General features: G+C 41.2%; 1 protein-coding gene and 1 long non-coding RNA gene across 8 annotated transcripts in view; one reads left to right on the forward strand and one right to left on the reverse strand.

The window, feature by feature from the left end:
- LOC148161938 (uncharacterized) overlaps positions 1-16,346 on the reverse strand; it is a 202,974-nt gene that overhangs the window by 78,617 nt on the left and 108,011 nt on the right. The gene's annotated exons all lie outside the window — the stretch shown is intronic.
- The window catches only part of LOC114203190 (uncharacterized), a 104,437-nt gene that overhangs the window by 57,907 nt on the left and 30,184 nt on the right, over positions 1-16,346 (forward strand). The window lies entirely within an intron of this gene.

Raw genomic sequence — 16,346 nt, forward strand, 5'->3', positions numbered from 1 at the left:
ATATTTGGAGGATATTTTGCTAGGTATGTAATGGCAAATTGGAAGTTACCTTCTTCCTGCCATTCAGTGATATCACTTCATTTTCTTTGGTTTCCTTTTTTCTGTTGACAAGTCAACTAAATTATTGCTTCTTTAACTGTAATGTATCTTTCTTCTCTGGCTCCTTTTAAGATATTCTCTTTGAATTTAGCTTTAAGCAGTTTTACATGATGCATTTGAGTGTGGTTTTCTGGATATCTCTCCTGCCTGTGTTTCTTTAATCCAGGGCTTGAGATGGCTTTTGTTAGTTTTTGAAAATTCTCATTGAGCATCTGCATGATTCTTTCTTACTTCTCTGAAACTTTGCTTGTGCAGGTATTAGCCGTTTACCATGTTCTACATATCTCTTGTGCTCTTTTTGCATTTTTAAAAAGATTTTATTTATTTTAGAGAGAGAGCACATGTACATGAGAGGGGAGGGATAGAGGGGGGAGCGAGAGGGAGTGAGAACCTCAGACTCCATGCTCAGTGCCAAGCCGGCTGTGGAGCTTGATCTCACAACCCCAAGATCATGACCTGAGCCGAAACCAAGAGTTGGATGCTTAACTGACTGAGCCGCCCAGGAGCCCCCTCTTTTTGCATTTTCAATTTTTTTCCGTGTTCTAGTCTGATGTTATCCTAGTCCAGATAGGAGTTAGTTTTAGTTTTTTTGTCTTAGTGGTACAAAGAGTGAAGGAAAGTCATTGATTGAATTAGGGAGAAAGATGTTTCAAGGATGGATTTAAGTCTTTGTGGGAGCTGGTCTATTTCTGTTTTTCTTTACTGCGAAGGCATAGCATTTGGGGGGTCTGAATTGAAAGCTTGGGGGTATTTATCAGATCATCTCTTCCTTACTGGGCCTCAAACTTCAGTTTTTATCTCTCCCAACACCAAAAGACAGTTGACAGCTTGGCTTAGATTTAGCTGTTGCTTTCTGGTTGGCTTCCTGGCTTCTCACCTTTTGTGATTTAGGAATTAGTAAATTGCTCAAAGGGAAAAGTGGCCAAGAATTTCTAGCTAGTTTTTCTGTGATTCCCTTTTCTCCCGGATCCTGCTCCGAATTCCTGATTGTCCTAAATTCTAATTTTTATTTTTTTGTCCCTATAAGATTGACAAAATCTCTGAGCCACTTTTTTCCACTTGACTTAGTCCTGAGCCTTTTAGGAGTTGGTAAATGCCTTGAAAGAAAAGGTGATAGGAGGTGTCATGGTCGTTCCAATGCATTTACCTTCTCGCAAGGATTAGCCCTCAAATTCTGGAAGCCTTGGTTGCTCTCCAGTGCTTTAGGAAATGACTTTGTGGGGCACCTGGGTGGCTCAGTTGTTGGGCGTCTGCCTTCAGCTTGGGTCATGATCCCAGGATCCTGGGATGGAGTCCCACATCGGGCTCCCTGCTCAGCGGGAAGCCTGCTTCTCCCTCTCCCACTCCCCCTGATTGTGTTCCCCCTCTCGCTGTGTCTCTCTCTGTCAAATAAATAAAATCTTAAAAAAAGAAGTAGGTTAGGGGTGCCTGGGTGGCTTAGTAGGTTTAGGGTCTGCCTTGGGCTCAGGTCATGATCCCAGGGTCCCGGGATCGAGTTCCACATCCAGCTCCTTGCCCAGCCAGGAGCCTGCTTCTCCCTCTGCTTGCTCTCTATCTCTCTGTGTCAAATAAATAAATAAAATACTTCTTTTTTTTAAAGTAGTTTATGGGGTACCTGGATGGCTCAATTGATTAAAACGTGTGCCTTCGGTTCAGGTCATGATCCAAGGGTTCTGGGATCAAGCCCCGCATCTGGCTTCTTGCTCTGCAGGAAGCCTGCTTCTCCCTCTCCCACTCCCCCTGCTTGTGTTCCCTTTCTTGCTGTCTCTGTCAAATAAGTAAATAAAATCTTAAAAAAAAAAAAAAAAGAAAGAAAGAAAATGACTTCCCTTTTTAACTTATTGAGAGTTTCTTGTTATTCCTGCCATGAGGGTTGGTCATATAGGTTAGTCTGCTAGCTACTCAAGCAGAGGTCCTTAATCTTTTTATTTTTTTATTCTTCTTTTCTGTTGCTGATGAGTTACATCTGATTAAAGATGACACTTTCATTACAATAGGTAACGTCTAATTGATCCATTACTATTAATTTATATACTAGCAGAGTAAAATATCTCAAAATGAATAATAATGTTAAAATTTAACATGGTCAGAGAACTAACTATGCTAGATTCCTGTGGTTAGACGTTTAAGTCACACTAGAATCATTTGTATTACTCCCTTTCTTTGAGAAAAAGATAAAACTATGTATGGGAAACATATTCATAGATTTTATAATGTCTTTAGACTCAGCAATGAGGAAGATTAACTTGAAAACTTTCCTTCATTGATTTCATTAGCTTTTCTGGTCTGAGAATTATTTCTAAAAATGCCCTTTCATTGCTCTGCTGGCGAGTAGTAGTTCTTTGTGGTCTGAATTTACTAAATCAAGAAAAATTTATCTAGAAGTCAGACTTTAATTATACTAAATACTGTCTATCCATTAACTCTGTAATTTCACTGGTGTGAATTTTATAAAAATTAAGAGGCAGGGTGCCTGGGTGGCTTGGTGAATGTCTGACTTGATTTTGGCTCAGCTCATGATCTCAGGGTCATGAGATTGAGCCCCACGTCAGCTCCGTGCTGGGCGTGGAGCCTGCTTGGCATTCTCTCTCTCCCTCTCCCTTCACCCATCCCCTGCTCTCTGTCTGTCTCTTGAAAAACAAAAAAAGAGGCAATGTAAGTTAGTGGGAAAGAACACGGACTAGAGTTCAGATACCCAGTTTCTAGTCTTGCTCTGCCATTGATTGTGTAATTTGGACCATACAGATTTCTCTGGGCCTCTGTTGCCTTACCTATAAAATAAAGTGGTCAAATTTGTCAGTGGTTGCCACAGATTTTATGTTCCAAAGATGGCTATACCAATCCGTATATCCTATTTCACATGTTCTTACAATGTTACTGACACTGTTTGCTGAGAGTGGGGTCTGTGTTGTTCTTCTCCCCACCTTCTGCCTTAATCTGGGCAGGAACTTGTAACTACTCCAACCAATAGGGTATGGTAGAAGTGATGTTGTGTTATGTTTGAGACTAAATCATTTAAAAAATACAGCTTCCCCTTGGCTCTTTCTCTCTTGGGGCACTTGCTTTTGGACCTCAACAACTCTGCTGTGAGGAAGACCAAATTAGTTCTTTCAGAGAGACAAGATGGAAAGAGACCTAAATGGAGAGAAACTATTTTTCCCCTTTCAGCTTCATCCAGTATTCTGCCTTTAGAGGTAACTGGTATCTCCAGTTCCTGGGTCCTTATGTAGAATTGGCTTATTTCTTGTTGGCTTTCCTTACTGTAAATACTTAGTTCTTAACTTTCTCTGGTCTGCTAGGTTATTGGCCATTCATCCTTCTGCTTTCCAGATGACAAAATTTTGTCTTTATCTCTCATTGGCTGTTGTCTCTTCTCCTGTATTCTTTAGCCTTGGGGCTTCATGTCTTTTTATTTCTTTTATTTTGTTTAATAGGGTTGAGAATGAAGCAAAGATAAATGCTTATATTCTGTGCTCCTCATGTAAGTGGAAGCATCTTCTTTCCCTTTGATATAAAATTTTCCCTCTAACATGAAATTACAACTCTCTTGAGCGTTCTGATTATAACAAATACTAAAACTTCCTGTAGGGTCAGGTATTTGCTATGATGTTTCTAATGAAATCCACTGTTGGATGCTTTGTTCTCAGTAGCCCATGGAGAAAAGAGTGGGAACTAAAAGATAATCTCCCACACATGTATGATTAGTTGATTTCTTTTTATTTTAAAAATAACTAGTAGACTTTTAAAAGTAGTTTTAGGTTCTAAAAACCTTAGTGGAAAGATCGGTAGTTTTTTTGTTTTTTGTTTTTCTTTTTACAAAAGTGCAAAGCTAATTCAGTGGGAAAAGGATATCCATTCAACAAGTTGAACAAGTACTTTTGATACTTACATAAAAAAATAAACTTCCATGTCTACTTCACACAATATACAAATAGGAACTCAAATGGATCATAGACCTAACTATAAAATCTAACCCATAACATGTAAAGAAGAAAAGAGGTGAAAGCCTTTATGACTTGGGTTGGACAAAGATTTCTATTTGTATAAGGGATTGACCATTCCAAGTGTTAGTGAGGCTATGGAGCAACTGGAACTCTTACACACTGCCGATGGGAATGATACAAACACTTTGGAAAACAGTTAAATATGCCCTACCCTATGATGCAATCATTGCACTCTAAGGTATTTACTCAAGAAAGAATGAAAGCATATGTCCATACATTGTACACAAATGTTCACAACAACTTTATTTGTAATAACCATAAGCATTTGTATAAACTTCAAGAGTATGTAATCTGTAGTGATAGAAAGCTGATTGATTAGTGGTTGCCTGAGAATGGGGTGGGGCAAGAAGAGGAAGGAGGGATTATGATGGGCAGGACGAAACAAAAGAGATCCCCCCAAACAGATGATGGCTGTGTTCATTATCTTGATTGTAGGTGATGGTTTCAGCTGTGTATACCTATATTAAAACTTACCAAATGGTACACCTCAGTTATGTGCAGTTTTTTAATGTCAGTTATACCTCAATAAAACTGTCAAAAAAGGGCAACCTGGACATTTATGCCTTGAATGTCTTTTAGTGGTTTTAAGGGAAAAAAAAAAAAAACAAAACCCAAAGTTAAATGAGAAATTCTGTCTGTGAAGAGTTAAAAGTCATCACTAGAAAATGCTCCATTAACCTGAAGTGTTTCTTTCCTCTTATTTGGAAACATAAAATGATGACTAAAAACTACTTGGTATGCATGCCAAATTGAAGTTGATTAACCTCTGACCTTTACACATCATTTAATGAGGCAGCATGCACACTGGCACGAAGAAGTCTCTGTCAAAATGCTGAGTTTGAGATGATTCCTTTTCTGGATCTCTTTGTTTTGCTCCCAGCCCACCTAATTTCACTCTTGTCATGCTCATGGGAGGCTGGGGGCTTTATGTGAATCCCAATCAGTCACAGTTGTTGGCAGAAACAGCCTGGTGGAGAATGGTAGTGTCGTGGTTTTTCATGTATAAAAAGATGTATGTGATCAACAGAAAATAAAATTTCCTTTTGTCTCTGGTGAGTCCAATTTAGCAATTATTATGGTATTTGAAGGAAATGTCAGTGTAGTCATTTTGTTGAGATGATTTTGTATCTTGATGAGCTAAGAAAGGCGAGCGAATGCCAGGATAGGTGGTGTGTGACAGAGAGCCGACTGAATTTTCTGTGCTGTACACAAAGACTGAAAACAAATTGCCCAGAGATTGAAATAATTTCCATGGGGTCACAAATGTCAACAACATCTTTCAGAATTGGTTTTCTTTTTAAAACTGAGAATTTCTTTCATGATGTTGTCCAGGTATGAAAACGAGCCTCGCATAAAACATGTTTAGAGCTTTCAGAGGTTAACCGAGCTCTTGGCGATGTGGCATCCTTTTAGAGTATTTATTTCTCTTGCCATTGTATCGTGATCATCCCCGTTGTCATTAAACATTTATTGATTGACAGTGGGCAAACAAAACCCCACAGAAACTGAACATTTAAAACAATGTGAAAATTAAAGACTCCCTGTAGATAGTCTCAGTGAATCACGTGACAGATCTGGGTATGATGAAACATTAATAATTCTCACACAAGCAATGAAAACTTTTTAAAAATCAGCTTTTAAAAGCAATATAGTACCCCAGTTAGTGGATGAGGACGATTATAGAATCTTCCCATCTCTATTACATAAAGTTGCCCCAGGAACTATTAAGGCTCTTCAAATGGAAGCAGTAATTTGGGCCTTAGTTTCACAGAAACTACTTGTTATCGGGAACAGGCCCTGATGTAAGATGATTTTCTTATTCATTCATACGGCTGAGATAAGAAACAAACTCACAGAGGAAAAGTCCCATTCTGACATCTCTGTCACTTCTTTGGCAGGCATGTGTTCATTTTTGGTGTGCGTTCATTCAGTAATACTTACTAAGTGGCTGCTATCTCGGAATACACACCGGTAATAAGCAGTTACTTCGGTAAGAATAGGGTAGCACAGAGGTATGATCTAGGCATTATGCGAGGCACAGAGGAGGTGCCTAACTTCATGCTAGGGGTGGTAGTGGTGCTCAGAAAAGGCTTTCTGGAGGAAAGGATGTCCTAGCAAAGCTCTGAAAGATGAACAGGTGTTAAGGGGTCCTTAACCCAAGAGGGGCTAAGGAGGTAGCAGAAGCTTGAGGCAGAGGCCGGCACACGTGACCGCTCAGAGGGGAGACGGTGCTTCGTAGTAAAAGCAGAGGTCGTTCAGTCTTGCTGGGGAAAGAGTGAGGCCTGTGTCTGGTGAGGTAAGCAAGGGCCAGCGGAGGGCCTAGCATGCAAGATCAACGGGGAGGTACCGGGGAGTCACTGGCAGATTCACCTACTTAATTTCACTTTAGAAAGGACTTAATATTGTCCGATGAGAAGATTTGAAAGTAGATTATTGCAAAACATTATAATGAAAATTTGTTAAATACATGAGTGGTAATAAACATGTTCTAATTTATTTGTCCCTTTCTAGTTATTTGTTTGGGGTTGTTTTCATTTTATTTTATTGTAATATGCCTTTTAAAATAGACTCATATTCATCTCTGAATGCATCATTCAGAATTTAAAACCACAGCTAGCAGGCTACTTCCCCTGGAAGTAGGGAAACTAAGGAAAAAATCTCCGTGGACCAAACACATTCATAGTGTTCTCCCAAGCACAGGCTCCATGAAAACCAGCTAAAATGGGCATGGAAAGGACAGCAGAATCCTGTCAGACTTCCTTATCCTGTGAGTTGGGTTTGTATTTTTATGACTTAATTAGAAAAACTCAATGCAGTTCAGAAGTGGAAATTAGAGCTAGAAGTATCTATGTTTTGAGACCGAAGTTTTTCTGCATGGTTATGCGGGAAGTGTGTATGAGATAGTTAATTCATGGACCCCGCAAACATTTGTGGGTGCCAACCTTGTGCCAAGCACGGTGCCAGAGGCTGAGCAAACCGGACAGATGCAGCGCCTCACCCTCATGGAGCGTACAGTAGGTCTGTGAGGAAGAGACATGTTGCCCAACCAGTAAGTGGGATGTAGGAGGGTAAAATGTTCTCATGGTCAGTACAGAACTTCCCGGTGCCTGCGGCAGTAGTGCATATCCAAGTCCAAGGCAGAGGAGGCTTATTTGGATACCTCTCTTTAGCCTCTAAAGAATCCCTGTGAATCCTGTATATTTTTATGTTCGCTGAGCTTCTGGTCCTTAGTCATCAGCACTTTATTCCTTTTTTGATCTGGCTTCTTGTATCATTCCCAATTTTTGAATATTTTTCTTCCCCTATAAGCTAAGAGTTTTGCTGTAAGAACCTCTCCATTGGAGTAGTAGGAGGGCTGACTCAAAAGTCAGTTGATCACTATATAGGATCAAAGAAGGGGCTGGAAGTTAGAGTTTAAGTGGACCTTGTGTAGAGAAGTCGAGAAGCTTGGACATGGCCTGTGCACGCTGTGATTCCGGGTGGTGGTCAAGCCCCAGACTGTGTTAGTAAAGTTTTGTTCCCCAGTTAAAAATGCCTTTCAATTGTTATTATTATTTTTGCTTTACAAAAGCCTGGTGGGTTGAAGCCCATAGCCTTGTTTAACTGATGAATAGACTTGGATCCATGGAGATTAAATGGAATGACATGTCTATGGTTCTTGTATTTTCCTTAAATCATGTCTTATTTGCCCATGCTAAGTCAGGGGATTGTTTTGATTGTAGAGTAGGCTTTTTAATTAAATGCGTGGGTATGAAGCTGGGCCTATTGTGGGTTTACTATGCTAAGCCATGGGTAGACCTGTATCTTAAAAGCAATTTATGCATCTTTGATGGAAAGAGAATAATGTTAGGTGGCGAAATGTCACAGGGGTGACTTTTGTTTTAATTTCTTTGAATTTGGTGGGTAATGAGATTTGTTTGAAGGTATATATAAATGCGGGAGAGCAAAGATGTAGCACTACGGTGTTTTTCATGAATGTTTTCATTATGTTTCCTTTCTCATTACTAGAAACAAAACAGTCTTCCATCTTAACCTCCCTGTAGCATGTTCCTGAGAAGTTTGTGCCTTTAGCTTCTGGAGCTCTGTGATTAAAAAAGTCATACCCAGCCAACAGGCATGTGTGTTAGGTTATTTGATACGTTACAAAGAAAAAAATATATATATTTCACTAAAGTTGGCTTCTGTAAGCTGCATGTCTGAACAACTAGTCTTTTTCATAGAGAGAAAACGATTTCCTATGGTTATGGAGTCTAACAATTCAAATCCATTTGCTCACTCTTGTTGGTGCATGACTCATGGAAATGGATTTTTTTCCTTTAAGGCTGCACTGTGGGTATTCACAGTGAAGACAGTCTTAAATGCTTCTAAGACTTAATTAGTGGAACCTTGCAGACACACGGGAAATCCCCTTGCGGTAGGGTTCTCTATTACGCTGCCGTGCCTGATATGCTTTAAGCATGGTTTCTCCATTTTAGAGAGAAACTGATGGATAAGGTGGCTCTGGGAATTAGTAGAAACCTCTTAACATTTACATAGAGATATAGGCACAGTATAACTAATGGTTCCTGTTTGATTTAACAGTATTGTCACTTGTTTCCTAGTTTGCAAAACCCAAAAAAAGTGATTTAGCAGACAGAGCCTAGGCATAAGGATAAATCCTTCCCATCTGACGGTGTCATAGTTACAGAGTATGTAATAATCCTATGTGACTCGTCTGTGCCAAAGCTCTGGTGTCATCTCAGAAATTATGATTTCAGAAATACCAGTACAATCAGTGGCTTATTGTGTTATGGTATCAAGCAGTAGCGCTGTGGAAAACAGTTCTGCATTTCTGGCTTTCTTGTTGAAAAGAGCTGAGTTTAAGGCCTGGACCTACCACCTACTGGCTATGAGATCCTGGACAGTTTTTTTTTTCTTTGACCTCTCTCAACTTGTGTTCCTCATCTGTAACATGGTGATAACAAGAGTACCCATCTGAGAGGGCAGTTGTGAGGATTCAATGGGACACTGTAGGCAAAGCACTTAGAGTAGGTCTTGGCACAGAGGCAGTCCTAACATTTGTGATTATGCTTCTTGCAGCCTTTTATGTGTCCAACTGGGCCCTGAGCAAAGAGGACCTTCTTTGTAAATTTGCTGTGGTGTTCTTTTTTTTTTTTTTAAGACTTTATTTATTCATGAGAGAGAGAAAGAGAGCAGGAGGAGGAGCAGAGGGAGAGGGACAAGCCGACTCCATGCTGAGTGCCGAGCCCAACACAGGGCTTGATCTCAGGACCCTGAGATCATGACCTGAACTGAAACCAAGAGTTGGATGCTTAACTGACTGAGCCACCCAGGTGTCCTGTGGTGTATTTTTCAATTAGGAATTTGTCTGCCTGAAGATAAATGCCATGGCAGATATCAGCTCATGTTCTCAGAGTAAAAGGGACCTTAGTAGCAGCGGGGATGTGATGGAGAATGCCTTGGCCAGGGGTCAGAAAATATGGCTGCTGGTCTAGGGTTTGGACTAACTGTGAGACTTTAGACTCTTGAGACTTAGTTCCTTACCTATCCAGTGCCAGGTACACGGGGACTTAAACCTATTTGTTGTCTAGATTAAGGAATAATCTGCAAAACAAAGTGATTGGATGGAACATTCCAATCCAGAGCCTCTTTCAGGGCTCCCATTCCTACTGGAGAAATCTCCTCAATGACTGGACATTTGTCCTAACACGGCCACATGGAGCTTTCTGTGGGGGCACTTCCATGATGCCATAGGCACCAGCTTGGGGTGGCGGGGTGTGCTCATGGGAATGGCAGTGTTTTGTTTTGTTTAAAGATTTTATTTATTTGAGAGAGAGAATGAGAGAGAGAGAGCATGAGAGGGGAGAGGATCAGAGGGAGAAGCAGACTCCCTGCCGAGCAGGGAGCCCGATGTGGGACTCGATCCCGGGACTCCAGGATCATGACCTGACTCGAAGGCAGTTGCTTAACCAACTGAGCCACCCAGGTGCCCCAGGAATGGCAGTGGTTTAAGAAAATACCTGCAGAGGGATAAAGAGATGGTTTTGTCAGAAGATGCTAAAAAAGAATTGCCAAAGCAGTGGTTTGTTATAGTTTCTTATTCTCTTCAGCGAGGAGTAGGTTCTTTCAAGCTCTACCTTACATGTTGACTTGAATCTTTTGGTAATTCTTTTCTTTTTCTCTTCAATATTGCCCTTAATATTATAACCCAGTTTCATGAAAGATTTTCAATGAGGGCAAGTGCGGAGGGAGGGGGACAGTAAAATGACTTAACCTCATCATGGACTCTTAGGCATGGTTCTGAGTCCTTAATAGTTTCAGGGATGATTAGATTACTTTCTACTCTTTTGGGGTCAGGCATAAAAGCAGCTCATGAGAAGTTGCACTTGCCCTCGTGTCCAGTTAATTTGAGATGTGTTTCTTCCATGTCCATCATACCAGGGTGTGTGAGGTTGCCAGGATCATCCATAGAAACTGAGCTGCCTGTTCTTTCAGTCTGGAGTGAGCATCAGCAAGAATGGTTCACTCAACAAAGTAGGGCTTGAGAGAGAGGAAAAAAGGAACCAGAATGGTGAGAAATGAGCTTGAGGCTGGTTCTGTTGAGGTCAGCCCCTTAAGGAAATAAAGTTGTAGAGATATGCATCATATATATGTGATACATGTATGACTTTTAAAGAAAGACTTACTATGTCTCAGGTACTATAGAAGCCCTTTAAATAAGGCCCCTCACTTATGTTCAAAATACCCCATGAGGTAGATGCTGTATTTATCCTCATCTTATAGATAAAGAAACTGAGAGAGAGATTAAGTAATTTGCTCACGGTCACACAGCAGGTAGTGAAACTGGGATTTAAACTCAGAGCGTCTTGCTCCATAGCCTATACTGGAGTGTAGTGTAGCTTTAGTACTGATAAAACTTATTATATATATGTCATACTCTGGTTGCCCTCAACTCAGGCAACATGGGGCCAAGCTTTGCAGGGGTCCTGCATCTTGAACAATGCCCCAGGGTTATGCAGGAATATAGGGACTGTCACTGGAGCCAGATTAGACCCAGCAAGGGCAAGGCACTCTTAGAGCTACTTGTGAATCTGCAGTGCCCTGCATTGTCACCCTACGTTTCTGTTAGCATACTTGCCTTCCTAGGGTCATACTACAGTGGAAATGTAACATCACCTTCCTCTGCCATTTAACTCCAGTGTAGGCAGAAGCTTCCACCGACATTCCAATCACTGTCTTGGTTTTGAGGAGAATTCCGTACTCGAATATATCTGCTCTTTGTTCTCAGTACCTTAGAAAATACCAAAATCAAAAAAACTAATGCCTATACCTCAGTACCCTTAGAAAAGTACCATAATCAATAAAAATAATGCCTATGCCCTCACTCTTGTTTGCATCCAGGTACGGCCGTGTGATTGATGTTTGCCTGTGGAATGTGAGCAGATAGGGGCCACTCCTGAATTTGAGTCTCAAGACACTGGACATGTTTCTACATGTCCTCTTTCCCTCCTTCTTCTTCCTTCCTCCTTCCTCCTCCTCCTCCTCCTTCTTCTTCCCTCCTCCTTCCTCCTCCTCCTCCTTTTTTTTTAAGTAAGCTCCACACCCAGCATGAAGCCCAACGCGGGGCTTGAACTCACAACCCTGAGATCAAGACCTGAAATGAGATCAGGAGCTAGATGCTTCACTGAGTGACCTACCCACCCAGGCACCCCTTTTTAAAAAAAAATTTTTTTTAAGTAGGCTCCATGCCCAACATGGGGCTCGAACTCATGACCCTGAGATCAAGAGTCATCTGCTCTTCTGACTGAGCCAGCCAGGCGCCCCTCTTTCCCTTCTTAAGAACTGGAAAACAGAGATGCCTGTGACCCCAATTTCATCAAACAGGCATGAACAGTGCCCTACACTCTTCTTACTCAGGGTATGGGTCCACAGCCTGGCAGTCTGACATCATATGGGAACTTGTTAGAAATGCAGAATCTCAGGCCCTCCTCTGACCCCTGATCAGAATCTGCATTTTTAGCAAGAGCCCTAGCTGATGCACATGCACATGAAAGTCTGATGAACCAACAACAGAAAAATCCTGCTTCTCTGAGTATCACATGGAGTGTGGCTTTCCTGATAACTGGTCTTCTCATCTCAGGACTGTTAGGTAAGAGAGGAATAAGCATCTATGGTGAGCCACCATAGTTTGAGGTCTCTTTTTTATAATAATTTAACCTTCATCCTAAGGAGTACAGTACTGTTATCCTGATTTTAAGGACAAGAAAACTGAGATTTGGAAAGTGTATCATCAGAGTCCTCACAGGAAATAGAATTCAACTTGGGTGGTTGGAATAAATGGATTTTCATAAAGGGAGCAGGACAAGGTTAAGGATAGAGGGCTAGTATAGGGTCCCCTTTCAAGAAGTTGAGCAGTAAAGGGAAGGAAGCCAACTGGGAGCTAGAAGTTACAGTCTGGGGGTTGAGAATCTGAATGTATTTGTGGGCAGTGGGAAGGAGCAGTGAAATATGAGAGAATTAGGTGAAAGGAGATGATCAGTGGGATCTTGAAGAAGGCAAGGGGCAGAATAAAAGCATGACTTGTGGGGAGAAGAGGTCTGCTTCTCTGAGATGGGGGGAAAGGAGGAACAGATGTGTGTGGATGTGGTCAGTCTGGGATGTGCATGTGTGACTAGCCTGCAGGGAGCTCACGCCTTCTCTGCATAGGAGACCAGGTTTTGTGCTGAGAGAGAAGGGACCATCCTCTGTGCTTGTTGAGGAGATTGGGTCTGAACCAGGTGGGGGAAGGTGATGAATCGGTGTGGGGAAGGGCTGAGTCCAGTCTCACAATCTCTCCTGCTGTAGGACTTCTGCTTTGTTCCTGGGCACAAGGGGTTAAATTGGAGAGCCTCTTCTGGTGCGGTAAAAAGCAAGGATCTGGTGAGGAATCCCCTGTGTGAGATAAAATTTGGTAGAGAATTTCCTCCGAGTAAAGCTGGGCAGTGGTATCGTAACCTGAACTACCATGTGTATATTTGAGGCACTAAAATTTTTTATTATTTCTTTGTCCATTGGCAAAGCTGCACCCTGGACCCAGGGCCTGGCCTGTGTGCTCACCTGGTTGCTTCAAGAGAATGAGCCCGTGTATGATAATAGAGCAGCCCACTTCCGCCTCCCTCATTGGAACCTCCGTTCAGAGTCACATGTGGGAAATTTGTTTGGAAGTTGCCATAATCAGAGTTGGCTGCCAACAGTTCTCTGTATTCTGTGCCAGACGGCCTGCAAAGATGGGGACTTGCCCCAAGGGATTCCAGTTGCTGGCCACCTACTTTGGTTGGGGATGCTCAGGCCCCCGGGAGGCTGCCATTGTATAATCATCTCCACGTTAGGCAGCTTTGCTGGCCAGATCATCGGGCCAGCTGGTGGCTTCTCTTTGGCAGCTGTTTTAAGAAAAGGATTTCTTTTACAGAGACAATGGATTTTTTCATCCATGTTTGAGTGGATTTGTGATCTCTCTTCCAGTGCGGAATTGTTTGCCCAGTTAAAAAAAAAAAAAAGGGAACAAGGACACTTAATTCTCAGTCTTTCTGTAACTTCTGACTCTTAAGTCTCTAGGGTGAAAGGACTCTGCTTTGTACTTGCTGGGGACATAACCATTTCTGAATCATTTTTTATGTTGGTACATCATGTTGTATATAGGCAGGGGATGATTTTGGAAGCATTAGTCAAGGTTTTCACAAGTCACATAAGGAAAGATTTATACCAGCATAAAATAGTATTATTAGGCATTATGCATGATAATTATGCATTGTGCAATTACTAGACATTTATTTAATCATATATTGTTTTTGACATGAATACATCAAATAATTTTATATAAATGCTTGGTCTTGGGGAGCCTGGGTGGCTCCCTTGGTTAAGTGTCTGCGTTCGGCTCAGGTTATAATCCTGGGGTCCTGGGATTGAGCCCTGAGTCAGGCTCCTGGCTTGATGGGGAGTCTGCTTCTCCCTCTCCCCTGCTTTTGCTCTCTCTTGCTGTCTCTCTCTCTCAAATAAATAAAATCTTTAAAAATAAACAAATAAGTAAATTCTTAGTCTTTTTCTTAACGCTGAGAACTAAATAATTAGGTCCTCTTGGGAGAATGACCTAATTCTGAATGCTGTTTCTTTTTTTTTTTTTTTAAGATTTATTTATTTATTTAAGAGAGACAGTGGGTGGGTAAGCGGTGGGGGCGGGAGGGCAGAGGGAGAGGGAGAGAATCTCAAGCAGACTCTCTGCTGAGCGAGGAGCCTGACGAGGGGGCTCAATCCCACGACCTGAGCCAAAATCAAGGGTCAGATGCTTAATGGAGTGAGCCACCCATGTGCCCCTGAATGCTATTTCTTTTTCTTTCTTTCTTTCTTTCTTTCTTTCTTTCTTTCTTTTTTTCTTTCTTTCTTTCTTTCTTTCTTTCTTTCTTTCTTTCTTTCTTTCTCTCTCTCTCTCTCTCTCTTTCTCTTTCTTTCTTTCTTTCTTTCTCTCTCTCTCTCTCTCTTTCTTTCTAGGTATTATTTATTTGTCAGAGAGACAGAGAGAGAGAGCACAAATGGGGAGTGGCAGGCAGAGGGAGAAGCAGGCTCCCTGCTGAGCAAGGAGCCTGATGTGGGACTTGGTCCCAGGACCCTGGGATCATGACCTGAGCTGAAGGCAGATGCTTAACCAAATGAGCCACCCAGGCATCCCATGAATGCTGTTTCTTTTTAACAGAAAAGCTAAACTCAATTATTTAATGGTTTGCAAAAAAACAGAAAGAAACAAATTAAAATTTGGTTACAGAAACACATTAAAATAAATTACTAATAGAATAATTCACACAACACACTTTGAGAACTTTTTCTCTGTGACGACTTCTGCATTTGTGACAAAATCCCATTGTGCTGTCGTGTGTTCTGTTTGCCAGTGTCATGGACAAAGAAGATGCTTTTCATAAGTGACACTCGAGTAAGGGAATGATGTCTAAATCCACGGCTTTAGTTTTTGCATGTATTTCTGGCTAGATAGTACATTTGTTTTGTTTATGAAAACTTAAATTTATTTTTTAGTTGTAGGCAAATATATCCCAAAATAACCAAGCATGAAAACAGTGTTCATAGATGTTGTGAAATGGAAAAGTGAGTTATAATATGTATAGTGATTCCCAAACTTATAAAACAAAGAAATATATTCCTATACAAATACACAGAAATATATTACCATGTATGTAAATGCATAAAAAAATCATCGGAAGATAGGCTGAGATTTAATTTCATATTCTGTAGACTCTTGCCTGCATTTACTGTTTTCCTGGATCGAGGTACTTCTCGTGTGTGTGGGCAGATGGGAGTAGGTCCTCAGAAATAAAGGACGTGATGCTTCTCAGGTGAGGGTGGGGACTGAGGTCTCACGACGAAGTTGAGGTGTTAAGAGATACCACATTATTTTTCAGAGAAGATTAAAAAGGTGCAAAATTAGAAGCCTAAAATAACTAAACCCTATTTTTTCCTAAAAATAAAAAAAATGCTCTACATTCATTTATTCCCAATTGTTATATTGTCACCACTATATATTTGAGGTTTGGATAAAATTTACTTAATCAAAAAAAATATTACAAGCAAAAGAAATTTCCAAGCAATGAATACCAACAATTTGTTACCCTGTGGAAAATGAGCTTGATTTAAGTCAAACAGATCCCATTCACTGTATTAACAGGTATTCTAATGAGAAGGTGGTTTAAGAGAAAAAGAGAAAGGCCAATGAAGAAATACAGCATATATTGCTACTGTGTGTCTCGGGCTTATCTTATAGCCCGTCATAAATGTGCCTGTTTAGGGCTGTGTTAAATTGTTACAGAAGCGATGCCAAGTGCTGAGCAGATTCATAAATATGATAACAGATTATTATAGCAAAGACATTTTATTGCAGCCCAGGAGCCAATGATGTCTGATTTATGAAGACCTAAAACACACCTACAATTTAAAGTAGGCCCCCGGGGAAGCTCTTGGTGAGTCATCAAGCCCAAGGCAATTATTGGCAGAATTAAATTCTGGCTAATTTCCTTAGTGCCGGCGTGTCCAGTGCTCTCATTAACTGCACTAGTTACTGATGGAAACGACATCGTCTTTCAGTGCAGGGCACTTGGCTGAAGTGGGGCCAGCCTCCTGCAAAGTGCCTGCAAGATTGGTTTGGAGTATTCTGAAGTGGTTTGGGGGTCCCCAGAGACTCGTAGGCATGGTATAGTGACTCCT

The sequence above is a fragment of the Eumetopias jubatus genome, unplaced genomic scaffold (assembly GCF_037043125.1).
Source record: "Eumetopias jubatus isolate StellerSeaLion01/CBP00866 unplaced genomic scaffold, mEumJub1_p1.0 scaffold_36, whole genome shotgun sequence".
Taxonomy (NCBI): domain Eukaryota; kingdom Metazoa; phylum Chordata; class Mammalia; order Carnivora; family Otariidae; genus Eumetopias; species Eumetopias jubatus.